The sequence below is a fragment of the Tamandua tetradactyla genome, chromosome 12, assembly GCF_023851605.1.
Source record: "Tamandua tetradactyla isolate mTamTet1 chromosome 12, mTamTet1.pri, whole genome shotgun sequence".
In the NCBI taxonomy this organism is placed as follows: Eukaryota; Metazoa; Chordata; class Mammalia; order Pilosa; family Myrmecophagidae; genus Tamandua; species Tamandua tetradactyla.
The window spans coordinates 17,271,612-17,286,144 of NC_135338.1; the positions used below are offsets into that span (position 1 = coordinate 17,271,612).

The window sequence follows — 14,533 nt, forward strand, 5'->3', positions numbered from 1 at the left end:
TGTCCAAAGTCCACATCCAGCAACACTCTCAATTTTAGATAATTTCATTGTTCCCGAGAGAGAGATAACCAATAAACACACCTTCACCAAATAGCTGAAAGCCATTACTATGCTTCAATATGCATTTCTATTTTATAATAATTTAGAAAATGATACTAAAGTCCATATGAAGAAATAGATTATATTTGCAAGGAGGTCTGCTAATCCTATGGACCAAGGGAATGATCATTGTCATTTCAACTGGACTTTTCTCCATAAATGCTCAGAAGTTCATATTCATATGGAACACTGCCAGACTCACTGCCTCACTCCCAGCCACTCCTGAGTCCCTCACTCTAGAAGGGCACTTTCCATCAGCAATGAGAAGAGGGCCACAGAGGTCATGAAATGTAACTAGAAATGTAAGCAAAAGCAAAACAAACAACAAGTAGATGAAACTAATTTTATTATGTACATTATCTTCTAAATATATCCCAATACTATTTTGACCTCCAATCAATATAGTGAATTATTAAAAGAAGATTTGGTCTTTTTATCTTGTAATAAGTCTCCTGGACTTGGTGTCTCTTTTATAATTATAGCAGGTCTCAGTTCAGACTCACTGTAGCTTAAGTACCTAACAGCAACATGGGGCCAGAGGCTTGCATATTGCAAAAGCAATATAGAGTACAGGGAGGCAAACTTTTTGAGTATAGGAGCATTTTGCAAATATTTATTACATTTCAGGCACAGTGATCTCAGTAGTGACTGCTCAAATTGTTCAATGCAGAGGGAAAGCAACTACAGAAAACAAATAATGGAATTGACATGAGTGCATTTCAATAAAACCTCGTTTAAAAAATCAGGCAGGGGTCCAGACTTGACCATTGCATCTTATTTGTTCAATGTTGGTCTAGATTTCCATGTAACAGATTGTCTTTCCTCCCTCCATGGCCACTTTAACCCAGATGCAGGTCCAGGAGTCCATTCTGCTGGATTCCCTCCTCTGCCTCCACTCCTCTGCTCCCCTGGTCTCCCCATCTAGTTCTGGACCCTTTTACCTTAACCTCTCTTAGCACTGAATCTGATCTCACACCGAGAAGACCCTTCTTGCTTTAGGGGGGCTGTGTGGTTCCTCATGTTCCTCAGAGTGGAGCAGCCCCAGGATGAGCTGAGCTCTCTCTCCCTCACACTGGCTGCCTTTCCTCCCAGCCCTCCCTGGGCTGTTTTCCCCTTAGGGATGAAGGAGGGGAGGAGCCAGGAGGGTTAAGGGGGCCTCCCACCTGTTCCCAAGGGAATGGGGCACAAGAGAGAGGACAGGCAGGATTCTAGGCTTCACAGCTACCAGGTCTTGTTTGGTTTGTTACTGTCCTTTGTCCTTCTGGTTACTGAATCCAGAGCAAACCCCTCAGTGAACTACTCAGCTGAAAATGGTCTTCTGTTATTTCCTGCAGGGGAGGCCCCTCACTGAGCTCCTGGCTTAGCTTAGGGAGGGCCTATGTTCTGTGCCCCCTGGGGCAAAGCAGCCAAGAGTTCTTGTCCCCTGAGGAAGCTCAGGCCAGGCCCTGCCCAGCCCCAAGCAAACGGGACTAAGGGGAGCTCAAGATAGGGGCCCTCCAGGTTGGGTGATGATTTGCATGTGGGATCCTCCCTCCTCCGTGTGGATCAGGTGGGTAAAAGAGATGTTGGGCTGCTCTGTTGCAGCTGTGGGACTTATGGAACAGAGCTCTTGGGGCATCTCCGCCATGGCCTGGACCCCCTTCCTCCTCACCCTCCTCACTCTCTGCCCAGGTGACCAGCTGTCAAGGGGTCAGGAGAAGGGACAAGGAGAGGACACTCAGGAGCCACCATATTCCTCTAGTCCTGGGGAAGTGACACAGTAATGACCTCAGACTCACCATTCCTGTGTGTTTCTTTCTTTATTCCAGGGTCCTGGGCACAGTCTGGGCTGATGCAGGAAACCTCAGTGTCAGGGTCACTTGGAGAGACCATCACCATGACTTGCAAAGGGAGCACACTTCTTGGAATACTTGGTGCAGCCTGGTACCAACAGTTCCCTGGGGGCACCCCCAAGACTGTGATGCTTGGAACTTCTCAGCCCTCAGGGATCCCAGACCGGTTCTCTGGCTCCAAATCAGGCAGCGCAGCCTCCCTGACCATCTCAGGGATCCAGCCTGAGGACGAGGCTGTCTATTACTGCTCAATAGTTGATGCCAGCACCCGCACACCCACAGTGCTCCAGACTCATGGGGAAGTGAGACATAAACCTCCTCTACCTCTGTCTGGCCCCTTGCCTCTTCACCCTGCTTTAGTTTCCTGTAAAACTACAAATTTAATAATAAAATATTTAAAATGAAATGCTTATTTATAGCTATTGAAATTGCTAAAGTTATAAAATCTAACATGAAATGTTGGTAGGACATAAATCAAGTAGAACCTTCAAGGTTACTGGTTGACCTATAAAATGTTATGACTTCTCTGAAAACCATCTTCTGAGTTTCTTCTGAAATTAATCATGCACTTTATTTGTGACTTAGAAATTCTAACTTCATGTAAATACAGGTAAACACATGCACATGAAAAATTATGTGTACTGGTTTTATTTATAAGAGTCAAATGAGGAAAACAAGCATTTGGCATGTCAGCAGGAGAAAGTATAAACACATTCTTGTATAGGAATGTGAAGGGCTGCTCGTCAAGCCATAACAGCCACTCAACTACTGAGTCATGTGAGCAGTATTTTTTTTTCTTAAAAATAGATTTATTCATTTAATAGCTTTTACTATTATTTACTAAATAATATCTAATATTTAAATGCTACTTAATATCATTTAATATTTTCTTTTATTTAAATTTATGTTTCCCTGCTTTTAAGTAAATAGGAACGTAACATGTAATATTTTATAACTAGACATTTCGACTTCATAACGTATCACAGATATCTTTCCTTAATGTACAATGAACTTTCTCACTTAAAAAAAAATCTGTATACTATTTTATTCTGTGGATATTCCATAGATTTTTTTAACTACTCCTCTACTGATAGACACCCAGATTTTGGTGTAATAAAAGACACTGTACTAAAAATGCTTTCATTAATATCTCTATACTTCTCTATTTCCTTATAATAAGACCTGATCATTAAAAATGTGGATACAAGTGCCAAGGTGTCCTGTAAAAGGGTTGCCTCCATTCACACCATACCAAACAGCAAGTAAGAGAGCCTACACTGAGCCATAGCAGTCCTGTTACTTTTGCCAGTCTGATAGGCAAAATGTATCTGGTGTTTTACCTGCGTCTTTTTTTTTTTTTTTATTAATTGTGAGGCTGTGAGGCTGTTCCAAAGTTTCCTGGCCATTTGTATGTGAGGTAGGTTCCAAAGGCTGCAGAACTGGGGTTGGGGGAGGTGTGGCCATAGGTATTCATTCCAAAAGGAGCAGCCCAGGCAGGGGTGGAGAGGTGGGAACAGGCACGGTACCTTCCGGAAGGGTTTGACTATTGGTTTGGTTATTACAGGGTGTGGGATGCCGGAGGGGAAGGGTGGAACGTAAGGCTAGACCTTAGCCTGATCATAGAAGCCTAGAGCATAACTTGGTGGTTGGGATATAGGAGCCCTGGATGGATTTTTTTTTTATTATTAATTAACGGAAAAAAAGAAATTAACCCAACATTTAGAAATCATACCATTCTACATATGCAATCTTAATAATTCTTAACATCATCACATAGATGCATGATCATCGTTTCTTAGTACATTTGCATCAGTTTAGGAGAACTAGCAACACAACCGAAAAAGATATAGAATGTTAATATAGAAAAAAAATAAAAGTAGTAATAGTAAAAAACAAAACAAAACAAAACAAAACAAAAACCTATAGCTCAGACGCAGCTTCATTCAGTGTTTTAACATGATTACTTGACAATTAGGTATGATTGTGCTGTCCATTTTTGAGTTTTTGTATCTAGTCCTGTTGCACAGTCTGTATCCCTTCAGCTCCAATTACCCATTATCTTACCCTGTTTCTAACTCCTGCTGGACTCTGTTACCAATGACATATTCCAAGTTTATTCTCGAATGTCGATTCACATCATTGGAACAATACAGTATTTTTCTTTTAGTTTTTGGCTAGACTCACTCAGCATAATGTTCTCTAGGTCAATCCATGTTATTACATGCTTCATAAGTTTATCCTGTCTTAAAGCTGCATAATATTCCATCGTATGTATATACCACAGTTTGTTTAGCCACTCGTCTGTTGATGGACACTTTGGCTGTTTCCATCTCTTTGCAATTGTAAATAACGCTGCTATAAACATTGGTGTGCAAATGTCCGTTTGTGTCTTTGCCCTTAAGTCCTTTGAGTAGATTCCCAGCAATGGTATTGCTGGGTCATATGGCAATTCTATATTCAGCTTTTTGAGGAACAGCCAAACTGCCTTACAGTGGTTGGACTATTTGACATTCCCACCAACAGTGAATAAGTGTGCCTCGTTCTCCGCACCCTCTCCAGCACTTGTCATTTTCTGTTTTGTTGATAATCGCCATTCTGGTGGGTGTGAGATGATATCTCATTGTGGTTTTGATTTGCATTTCTCTAATGGCCAGGGACATTGAGCATCTCTTCATGTGCCTCTTGGCCATTTGTATTTTCTCTTCTGAGAAGTGTCTGTTCAAGTCTTTTTCCCATTTTGTAATTGGGTTGGCTGTCTTTTTGTTGTTGAGTTGAACAATCTCTTTATAAATTCTGGATACTAGACCTTCATCTGATATGTCATTTCCAAATATTGTCTCCCATTGTGTAGGCTGTCTTTCTACTTTCTTGATGAAGTTCTTTGATGCACAAAAGTGTTTAATTTTGAGGAGTTCCCATTTATTTATTTCCTTCTTCAGTGCTCTTACTTTAGGTTTAAGGTCCATAAAACCGCCTCCAATTGTAAGATTCATAAGATATCTCCCTACATTTTCCTCTAACTGTTTTATGGTCTTAGACCTAATGTTTAGATCTTTGACCCATTTTGAGTTAACTTTTGTATAGGGTGTGAGAGATGGGTCTTCTTTCATTCTTTTGCATATGGATATCCAGTTCTCTAGGCACCATTTATTGAAGAGACTGTTCTGTCCCAGGTGAGTTGGCTTGACTGCCTTATCAAAGATCAAATGTCCATAGATGAGAGGGTCTATATCTGAGCACTGTATTCAATTCCATTGGTCGATACATCTATCTTTATGCCAATACCATGGTTTTGACCACTGTGGCTTCATAATATGCCTTAAAGTCAGGCAGCGTAAGACCTCCGGCTTCGTTTTTTTCCTCAAGATGTTTTTAGCAATTTGGGGCACCCTGCCCTTCCAGATAAATTTGCTTATGGGTTTTTCTATTTCTGAAAAATAAGTTGTTGGGATTTTGATTGGTATTGCATTGAATCTGTAAATCAATTTAGGTAGGATTGACATCTTAACTATATTTAGTCTTCCAATCCATGAACACGGTATGCCCTTCCATCTATTTAGGTCTGTGATTTCTTTTAACAGTTTTTTGTAGTTTTCTTTATATATGTTTTTTGTCTCTTTAGTTAAATTTATTTCTAGGTATTTCATTCTTTTAGTTGCAATTGTAAATGGGATTCGTTTCTTGATTTCCCCCTCAGCTTGTTCATTACTAGTGTATAGAAATGCTACAGATTTTTGAATGTTGATCTTGTAACCTGCTACTTTGCTGTACTCATTTATTAGCTCTAGTAGTTTTGTTGTGGATTTTTCTGGGTTTTCGACGTATAGTATCATATCATCTGCAAACAGTGATAGTTTTACTTCTTCCTTTCCAATTTTGATGCCTTGTACTTCTTTTTCTTGTCTAATTGCTCTGGCTAGAACCTCCAACACAATGTTGAATAATAGTGGTGATAGTGGACATCCTTGTCTTGTTCCTGATCTTAGGGGGAAAGTTTTCAATTTTTCCCCATTGAGGATGATATTAGCTGTGGGTTTTTCATATATTCCCTCTATCATTTTAAGGAAGTTCCCTTGTATTCCTACCTTTTGAAGTGTTTTCAACAGGAAAGGATGTTGAATCTTGTCGAATGCCTTCTCTGCATCAATTGAGATGATCATGTGATTTTTCTGCTTTGATTTGTTGATATGGTGTATTACATTAATTGATTTTCTTATGTTGAACCATCCTTGCATACCTGGGATGAATCCTACTTGGTCATGATGTATAATTCTTTTAATGTGTTGTTGGATACGATTTGCTAGAATTTTATTGAGGATTTTTGCATCTATATTCATTAGAGAGATTGGCCTGTAGTTTTCTTTTTTTGTAATATCTTTGCCTGGTTTTGGTATGAGGGTGATGTTGGCTTCATAGAATGAATTAGGTAGTTTTCCCTCCACTTCGATTTTTTTGAAGAGTTTGAGGAGAGTTGGTACTAATTCATTCTGGAATGTTTGATAGAATTCACATGCGAAGCCGTCTGGTCCTGGACTTTTCTTTTTAGGAAGCTTTTGAATGACTAACTCAATTTCTTTACTTGTGATTGGTTTGTTGAGGTCATCTATGTCTTCTTGAGTCAAAGTTGGTTGTTCATGTCTTTCCAGCAACCCGTCCATTTCATCTAAATTGTTATATTTATTAGCATAAAGTTGTTCATAGTATCCTGTTATTACCTCCTTTATTTCTGTGAGGTCAGTAGTTATGTCTCCTCTTCCATTTCTGATCTTATTTATTTGCATCCTCTCTCTTCTTCTTTTTATCAATCTTGCTAAGGGCCCATCAATCTTGTTGATTTTCTCATAGAACCAACTTCTGGTCTTATTGATTTTCTCTATTGTTTTCATGTTTTCAATTTCATTTATTTCTGCTCTAATCTTTATTATTTCTTTCCTTTTGCTTGCTTTGGGATTAGTTTGCTGTTCTTTCTCCAGTTCTTCCAAGTGGACAGTTAATTCCTGCCTTTTTGCCTTTTCTTCTTTTCTGATATAGGCATTTAGGGCAATAAATTTCCCTCTTAGCACTGCCTTTGCTGCGTCCCATAAGTTTTGATATGTTGTGTTTTCATTTTCATTTGCCTCGAGGTATTTGCTAATTTCTCTTGCAATTTCTTCCTTGACCCACTCGTTGTTTAAGAGTGTGTTGTTGAGCCTCCATGTATTTGTGAATTTTCTGGCACTCTGCCTATTATTGATTTCAAACTTCATTCCTTTATGATTCGAGAAAGTGTTGTGTATGATTTCAATCTTTTTAAATTTGTTAAGACTTGCTTTGTGACCCAGCATATGGTCTATCTTTGAGAATGATCCATGAGCACTTGAGGAAAAGGTGTATCCTGCTGTTGTGGGATGTAATATCCTATAAATGTCTGTTAAGTCTAGCTCCTTTATAGTAATATTCAGATTCTCTATTTCTTTATTGATCCTCTGTCTAGATGTTCCGTCCATTGATGAGAGCGGTGAATTGAAGTCTCCAACTATTATGGTGTATGAGTCTATTTCCCTTTTCAGTGTTTGCAGTGTATTCCTCAGGTATTTTGGGGCATTCTGGTTCGGTGCATAGATATTTATGATTGTTATGTCTTCTTGTTTAATTGTTCATTTTATTAGTAGATAGTGTCCTTCTTTGTCTCTTTTAACTGCTTTACATTTGAAGTCTAATTTGTTGGATATTAGTATAACTACTCCTGCTCTTTTCTGGTTGTTATTTGCATGAAATATCTTTTCCCAACCTTTCACTTTCAACCTATGTTTATCTTTGGGTCTAAGGTGTGTTTCCTGTAGACAGCATATAGAAGGATCCTGATTTTTAATCCATTCTGCCAGTCTATGTCTTTTGATTGGGGAATTCAGTCCATTAACATTTAGAGTTATTACTGTTTGGATAATATTTTCCTCTAACATTTTGCCTTTTGTATTATATATATCATATCAGATTTTCCCTCTTTCTACAGTCTTCTCCATACCTCTCTCTTGTCTTTTTGTATCTGACCTTAGTGCTCCCTTTAGTATTTCTTACAGAGCTGGTCTCTTGGTCACAAATTCTCTCAGTGACTTTTTGTCTGAGAATGTTTTAATTTCTCCCTCGTTTTTGGAGGACAATTTTGCTGGATATAGGAGTCTTGGTTGGCAGTTTTTCTCTTTTAGTAATTTAAATATGTCATCCCACTGTCTTCTAGCTTCCATGGTTTCTGCTGAGAAATCTACACATAGTCTTATTGGGTTTCCCTTGTATGTGATGGATTGTTTTTCTCTTGCTGCTTTCAAGATACTTTCCTTCTCTTTGACCTCTGACTTTCTAACTAGTAAGTGTCTTGGAGAACGCCTATTTGGGTCTAATCTCTTTGGGGTGCACTGCACTTCTTGGATCTGTAATTTTAGGTCTTTCATAAGAGTTGGGAAATTTTCAGTGATAATTTCTTCCATTAGTTTTTCTCCTCCTTTTCCCTTCTCTTCTCCTTCTGGGACACCCACAACACGTATATTTGTGCGGTTCATATTGTCCTTGAGTTCCCTGATACCCTGTTCAAATTTTTCCATTCTTTTCCCGATAGTTTCTGTTTCTTTTTGGAATTCAGATGTTCCATTCTCCAAATCACTAATTCTATCTTCTGTCTCTTTAAATCTATCATTGTAGGTATCCATTGTTTTTTCCACCTTTTCTACTTTATCCTTCACTTCCATAAGTTCTGTGATTTGTTTTTTCAGTTTTTCTATTTCTTATTTTTGTTCAACCCATGTCTTCTTCATGTCCTCCCTCAATTTATCGATTTCATTTTTGAAGAGGTTTTCCATTTCTGTTCATATATTCAGCATTAGTTGTCTCAGCTCCTGTATCTCATTTGAACTATTGATTTGTTCCTTTGACTGGGCCATATTCTCAATCTTCTGAGCGTGGACCATTATCTTCTGCTGGCATCTGGGCATTTAGTCAGTTTTCCCTGGGTGTCGGACCCAAGAAGGTTGTAAGATTTTTCTGTGAAATCTCTGGGTTCTGTTTTTCTTATCCTGCCCAGTAGGTTGCGCTCGTGGCACATGTTTGTCTCACGTGTTTGGAAGGGATTCCTCTGGTCACCGTTCTCCGTGGTCTGGGGATTTCTGATCCAATTCTCTCAGTTGGTCTGGGGGCTGCGCGTGGTGGGGGTGTCAACTGCCGCGTCGTGAGGGGACCCTGTGGCTCCTTTTTAAATGCCCCTATTGGTGTTTGGTTGGACCCAGTCCCTGCCACTCTCAGAAATTTCCTCCTCTCCCTGGAGGGGCATCGGTCGCTGGCCGCTGCGGCCTGGGGAACTCGCCACCGCACCAGGAAGCTGCCCGCGGGGGAGGGGCGTCGGTCGCCGGCCGCTGTGGCCTGGGGAACTCGCCACCGCACCAGGAAGCTGCCTGCGGGGGAGGGGCGCCAGTTGCCGGCCACCGTGGCTTGGGTAGCCCTCTGATCCGAGACTTGTAGCTGGTCCAGGAAGCTGCCCGCAAAAGAGGGGTGCCGGCTGCTGCGGCTTGGGAAACTTGCCTCTCCGAGACTCTCAGCTGGCCTGGGAAGGAGGGAGGGAGGTGCTCTGGCCGCCAGCTGCCGCAGCTCGGGGAATCACGCGCCACTCGGGGATCTCACCGCAGCAGAGTCTCGCAGTCAGTCTCAGCAGTATTGTTTTGACCCTCATTTCTGATCAATGTCTGCATTGGAAAAATGCTACCTCCAAACCAGGTGAAGGGTGGGGGTTTGGGGTAGCCCTGGGGTCTCCTCTCACATCTCTGCCTCTTCTCTGAATCTACACCTTAATGTTTGTGCAGGGAGGAATAACAGGACAATGATATTTATTGCACATATCCTGTCCTCTCTTCTTTGAGTGGACTATGCCCCTGCAGTGGCGGTGAGTAGCTGTCCCCTTCTTATCAGCCTTCACTGACACTCACTTTCCAGTCTCTGGTGTGGAGAGGGAGACCCACAGGCATTGCTGATGAGGAGCTCAGGCCCAAGCTGGTCCCAGGCATTTTCAGGTTCCTCCTTTTTAGCTGCATCTTCCAAGTGCTTCACAGTCTTCTCTGCTGGACAATCCCTGGAAGGTCTGTAGTATCCATTCTCCTTGGTTACCTTGACTCCAATTCTGGTTGAGATACTGTGTAAAATCCACCTTTTACCTCTTAGAACAGAAAATGTGAGGAAGTAGTCTTTTCTTCTCTCTGTCTGTTCTTATTGCCATCTCATTTCTCTCTAGTTGTTATTTCCCAAGTTCTTTAGCAGGGAATGTGGCATCGGTAGAGTCAAGCAAAATGCCCTAAAACCTTAGGAGTAATTCTATGGCAGCTGTCATTTCTTCAATTTGGGGCACACAAAGCAGTCATGGATCCTTCTCATCTTTCCCTCAGGGAGAAGAAAGTTCCTCTTCAGAGCTTTCTGCTCCCTCTATCCCTGTTTTATGATAAGCAGAATATAGGAGAATTATATTGAAATGACACCAGTCAGAAAGTCTAGTTTCTGAGATGACCCCTTGGGGGCCAATTCTAGGGAAACAGAAAAGAGCACGTCATAGCCCACTTGCCACCAACATACACTAGGGCAGAAATTCTAGGAGCTAGTTTGGCTGCAAAGAGCTATACAACTCAGGCAGGCATGGGACAGGCATACAAAGTGCAAGAGAGTCCACAAAGGGCATCCCAAATGGCCTAGGTCCTGCCAGCTTTGACTTCCCTGTCCAAGGATCACATGGGTTTTGGTAGCATGGTGACTGCTTCAAGGAAGCCCTCATGACTCCACCTTCTGGGTTCACAGTCCTTTGGAGACCCATCATGCACTATGCCTGAGGGCATTTGGTGAAGGGATGGTGGCCCTCCTAAGGTTAGGAGGGCAGAGACACTGGGTTTCTGTCAAGGTAGCTCCATTGCCCTCTCTGTCTCTTGCCCTTTTAGAAGTTCATCTCAGTGCTCACTGATCACCCACTTGAAGGAAATCCAGCTGCCAGTTGGGGAGTCCTCCTCATGGGGGGACCTAAAGTTTCTTCTCATAGGATCTGTCTGTGGGCTTAGGAGTGGACCCTGCAGTCCCTGCCACATGCTCAGAGGTCTGCTGACTTTCACAACAGCTTCACAGCAAATTAGGGGGAACCCTGAGCCAGAACCACACAGCAAAGCTGCCCCAGAACTTCTGACCCACAAAAATGTATTTGAGAATCAATGGATTTTGTTTTCAACTGCAAAGTTTGGGGTTAATTTGTCACTTCACTGTAGGTCACTAGTACAGCCTGTTTTTAGGATATCAATATAAAGATATGTAACTCCATATATTAGCCTTCCCTCAAATGTTTTGCCTGAGAACGCTGTTGCAATCAGGTTTGTCATGACACCCCACTCCTGGAGCAAACTGAGTCGTAAACCAGGACCCACAGTGGACACAACCCAGACATGTAGCCCCAGGAAAGCATCTATGGTGAAATCTCAGCAGTTAGCTGCACATCCACAGGCATCCTGCTGAGAGCCACCTGTGATCAAAAGGTCTTTGCAATAGCATCTTACTGAGGATTCTGCATCTTGGAGGAACTAAATTGATGTCCAATTTCAATACAGCCTTGAACTGAGGGTGGAATAAACAGTTCCTAGTTCTTTCATCAATGGTGATGCCCTGCCCTCTGAAAACCAGGTGGCGCTGTGGCACTGCTCTGTGCCTCCAACACTGGGCATCAGTTGGGACCAGTGACTCAAAGTGTTCCAGTCCTGGGGGGCTGGGCCTGTGCTCAATGCTGTGGACTCAACAGCTGAGTCCTCTATAGCCTGGCAGAGTCCCCTGAGGGAGGAAATTTTTTTATCATCTCAGCAGCTGCTTCCTCCCAGGGCTCTACCAAGAGGCAAACCCAACCAACATCATCCTCAGTCCACCAGATGAGCTGAGCTCCAGCATCAGGGCTAAAGGAGGGCCTGGACAGGCAGTAGATGGGAGCACATTGGCATGAACAGCCCCTCCTCTGACAGAGAGTGGGGGAAAAATGGAGGTCTGTGGCAGACAGCTCCACCGTGGATCCCACAGGGCTGTGTCCACCATGGCCTGGACTCCTCTCCTCCTTGTGCTCCTCTCCCACTGCACAGGAAGAGACAGTCTTCAGAGACCCCTTGGAAATCTTCCAGCCTTTGTCAGACACTCTAATTCAGACCTCAAGCAGCTTTCCTGGTCCATACTCCATCTCCCAAATGTGTCTGTGTTTACAGGTTCCCTCTCCCAGCCTCTGCTGACTCAGCCACTCTCCCTCTTAGCATCTCAGGGAACAACAGTCAGACTCACCTGTACCATGAGCAGTGGTATTAGTGTTGGTGGCTGCAGCATATGCTTGTATGAGCAGAAGGCAGGAAGCACCCCTGTGTTCTTCCTGTACTACTCCTCAGACTCAGACAAGCAGCAGGGACCTGCAACCCCACTTGAGTCTCTGTTTCCAAAGGTACCTCAAGCAATGCTGCATAATTGCATTTCTTGAGGCTGCAGCCCAAGGACAAGGCTAACTATTTCTATGTGATTGGGGACAGCAGTTCTGCTCACAGTGGCAAGAGCAGATGGGGAATTGGAAGAAAACCTTGGCCTCACAGTCTCCAGCTATGTTTCTTTTCTCTTATTAAAATAAATTCCATATGTACTGAATATACATGGATATAGTTTCTGGTTCCCAATGGCTTACCCCATTTTATCATTCAATGTCTCTGAATTATCAGGGAAGGAAAAACAGGAAACATATAAACAGAAAAAAGTCTATTATCATGACAATTGTGCATTCTACCCCTGGATAGATAGGCCATATGGGGTAAATAGGAGTCTGTAGAGCTGGGATATTCCTCTTGGAGGAAAGCATCTCTGCCTTTGGTCCTATTCTCCTTGGGTCAGAGGCCTGGGGAGGCTCCAATGGATGGACAGTCCTCAAGAACATGAACACAGCACATTACGGTCAGAGCATAGATGTCCCCTACTCTTATATCACCCGGAACCAGGGCTGGCTGAGGTGCCCTGTGGCCCAGCACAAGGTATGAAGATGTGAAGTGTTGCCTGAGGATGTGGGTTCTGGGAGAAGTGTATGCACTGGGTTGACTGGGCTCACTTGCTGGTGCTTATGTCTACAGTTGTAATATCAGGGAGAGGGGTTAGACATGGTGAGAATTAGGGCCCTGATACCAGCAAATGGCCCATAATTGCTGTGGAACCCTGATCCTACTCCAGGGAAGGGTGGAGGTAGGTCCAACTGATGTGAATTTCCCACAGCTGATGCCTCTCAGGAGCCCTGGTGACCCATGTGTGTGGTTCATGCTGTGCTCACAGGAATTGAGATATATCCTCCACTCCTTCCACATCCCTTTGGAGGTCTGCCTCCCTCAGGGTGTAAGGGTGGGTACATGGACCACCAGAAGCAGGAACTCCCAAATATAGCAAAAAATAACTCCAGCCCAGGAAGCTCCTGAGCAGGCCTCAGATTCTGTGGTCAGTATCTCCTGTATGCAGAGTTGTGGAAACATTATGGGTTACCATGGTGATTGGTACCTAGGGATCCCAGGCAGAAGTCCTGCAGTAGGGAACTCCTTCAGGAGTTCTGGACATCCCCTTGGGTCTAGGAAGAGTGGTCATCACTTCAGAAAAGCTGAGTGTATCACCCATGCACCAAGAGCTCCCTCCATGTGCCCATGAAATCCATCATGCCCATTAAATTTGCCTGGAAACAATGCCACATCAGCTTTTGTCTCCTACTGTCACTTGTGCAACCAAAACCATGTGTAATGCTCTAAACTTGGTCTCTTTATGGGGTTAATGAAATGAACCCTTTTTCTTCTTACTTTCTCAATGACCAAAGAATCATTGTGGGTCCAGAAGCAAAATTGCCTCAATACATACTAGGTAGGAAATGACAGGAAGGTCAGAGGTCCAGAATGTGTGACCCAGGAGACAGTTATCCTGCTGCTTTGAACTCAAAATGCTCCCTGCTCCTGGCTACCATTTTCTAAACTCTGCAGCTTTTAGCAGGGCTTGGCTTCTGTCTTTCTCCTCAGATTTCAACCTTTAGAGCTCCAGAGTTCACAGGTACATCCCAACCTTTCCACAAAGGAGATAATACTAAGCCCCCCCCCCCACTTTCTAAGATGAGGTTGGGGAGGTGGTGCATCAATAGGCTGATATGGATGATATTGTGGATTCTCTTCAATTGGGCAGGACTGTGCCATTTCCAGGAAGAGGACCATATGCTCCTCTGGTCCTTGCTGTCCTGTAGACCATACAGGCTGTCCATCACTTCTTGAAGGCTTCCACAATGTTGTAGATGCCTGAGCATCTGAGCTGCCAACTCACACTGGTTTGAGGTTGAGTGTGCTGTCACTGTATCAAGCATGATGATGGCCCCCAGTATTGAGGTTGATCCTATAGTAATCCTTGTGCACCCAGACACAAGGGAAATTGGCAAGCTATGCTGTTCTGCACTTTTCCACATTCTTTTCATTTCAGAAGTGTGTGGGCTGGTAGCAAATCAGCTTGGTGCATGTCCACTCACCCCTCTGCCTCCAGACTAAGTTTCCTTCCTTGTTCCAGGCTTCCTCCACCATGCCCAAGTT

General features: G+C 43.2%; 1 long non-coding RNA gene across 1 annotated transcript; it reads left to right on the forward strand.

The window, feature by feature from the left end:
- Nucleotides 1-1,478: 1,478 nt before the first annotated feature.
- LOC143651239 (uncharacterized) lies at nucleotides 1,479-1,987 on the forward strand. Its single transcript, XR_013159927.1, has 2 exons — nucleotides 1,479-1,770; nucleotides 1,908-1,987. It is a non-coding gene; the product is annotated as an uncharacterized LOC143651239 (long non-coding RNA).
- Nucleotides 1,988-14,533: the final 12,546 nt, after the last annotated feature.